The sequence below is a fragment of the Trichosurus vulpecula genome, chromosome 2, assembly GCF_011100635.1.
Source record: "Trichosurus vulpecula isolate mTriVul1 chromosome 2, mTriVul1.pri, whole genome shotgun sequence".
Classification (NCBI taxonomy): Eukaryota; Metazoa; Chordata; class Mammalia; order Diprotodontia; family Phalangeridae; genus Trichosurus; species Trichosurus vulpecula.
In genome coordinates, this window is record NC_050574.1 from 372,102,608 (window position 1) to 372,105,006 (window position 2,399).

Genomic DNA, 2,399 nt, shown 5'->3' on the forward strand with positions numbered 1-2,399 from the left:
TGTACAATGGGAAGTTCTCAGGAGAGAAGTTACAGCTATAAAATGGATCTGAGAACCATTTGTACAAAGATAATATTGAATCCATGGGAACTTATGATGTCACCCAGTGAAATAGTATAGATAGAAGAGAAGACTCAGGACAGAGACTTGGGGACATGGATTGTTAATGAACATGATGAGTATGAAGATCCATCTGAGGAGACTGAGAAGAGGTGCTGTAGGCACTGTACTAGAAGACAGCTGAATGAAGACAGCTAATTTGCATTCTGCTACCCTTACCCTCTCAGTAGTATCAGAGAAATCTTCTTTTCTCTAAGTTAAACATGACCAGTTCCTTCAGCTAATTGTTACATGACTTGAAACCCTTCACTGACTTGAATACCCTATTCCAAATGCTCTCCAACTTATTGATGTTGCTACTAAAATATGGCACTGAGAACTGAGTGCAGCATTCTACTTGTAATTTGAACAGGGCAGAGTATATAGGGCTATTTATTTCTTTTTAAAAATTTCTTTTTGGAGGGGGGAAGGCAGGGCAATTGGGGTTAAGTGACTTGCCCATGGTCACACAGCTAGTAAGTGTGTCAAGTTGCTGAGGTTGGATTCTGAACTCAGGTCCTCCTGACTCCAGGGTTGGTGCAGTACTCACTGTGCCACCTAGCTGCCTCAACCAATACTTTCTTATTCCTAGATTTCATGTTTTCTGTCATATAGCCTAAGAATGAATTAGGTTTTTTGGCTATTACATAGTACTTGAATCATATTGAGCTTGCTATCCATTCAGATCTTTTTCAGACAACCTGCTGTCTAGCTATGTCTCCCAATATTATGATTACTTCAATTCATGTAAGACTTTGATATTTATCCCTGATAAGTTTCATCTTGTTCAACTAGACTGAATGTTCTAGTTTATTTTGAATCCTATCTCCATCATCCATTCTCTCAACATTGGATCATGTTTTAAGAATGCCATCTGTGATGTTAGTCATTAATAAAAATGTTAAACAGTGCAGGATCAAACAGAGATCCTTGATACACTTCATCGGAGATCTCTTTACAAGTTTATGTAAAGCCATTAATTATTACTTTTTTGGGACTGATGATTCAACCAGTTCTGAATACTCTCAAGCGTATTATCATTTTGCTCCCATCTTTCCATCATTTTCACAAGAATAACAAAAGAGACTTTGTTAATACCTAAACAGTTACTACAACACTCCTCTTCTCTCAGCCATCTTGTCAAAAAAACGGAATTAATCAACAAACATTTATTAAGCAGGCACTGAGGATACAAATATGAAATAACTTTATAATATTAGGCCTTTGTATTGGATTGTGATCTGTTCCCAAATTCTCCGCCAATTCTATCTTTCTATTTCTGTGGTCTATATTATATTCTGAATAAAAATATTGCTTCTATTATTATCTTTTAAAATTTTCATCCAAATACTCTCTATCATTCTTCTCCTTCTAGTAGGGGAGTAAAATATGATCACAAAGAAGTGAATACATGACATATACCTTTAGCAAGTTGTTGACTTGCTGTTCATGGTTTTCTTGCACCACTCTCATTTCTCTTCCCAAATTTTCCTCTACTTCTCTAATTTGCTTTTCCAAATCCTTTTTTGAGCTCTTCCATGGCCTGAGACCAATTCATGTTTTTCTTGGAGGCTTTTGATGTAGGCTCTTTGACTTTGTTGATTTCTTCTGGCTGTATGTCTTGGTCTTCTTTGTCACCAAAGTGATTCTATAGTCTGAGTCCTTTTATGCCGCTTGTTCATGTTCCCAGCCAACTGCTTCGCCCTTGAGCTTTTGGTCAGGGTGTGACTGCTTTCAGAATGGTGAGTGCTTTGTCCCAAGTTTCAGGGGTCTTGCACTGCTGTTTTCAGAGCTACTTGTACACAGCAAGCACTTCCACACCAGCTCTTCTCCTCCCTCAAGAACCACCAACCAGGACCGTGACCCAGATCAAAGCAGGGCAAAGCAGGAGAATCCTGCTTCTGTGCCAGCAAAGTGCTCCCTGCACTCCTGCTCTGATCTGCTGCTTGATTCCCCCCACTGGTGAGCCTGGGGCCAGAAGTAGCCACATCTGGGACCCTGGAAGCAGCCACCAGAGCTTCTTGCTGCTGCCGCTGTACTACCTCCACCGCTCTGGGGCTGGGGCCACACTGTGCACTTTTCTCACCCAGATACTGCAGTTTTCCCACTGACCCGTTTGTGGGTTGAGAAGTCTGGTAACTGCTACAGCTCAGTGATTCATGGCCCTAAGGCCTGTTCCACCCAGTCTATTCCTGGTCTGGTTGTTCCAGGCGTGGTCCACACTGGGCTGTGCTTCACTCCTGTTATGGTGCAATAGACCCTTCCTAGTGACCTTCCAGGCAGTCCTGGGCTGGAGACCT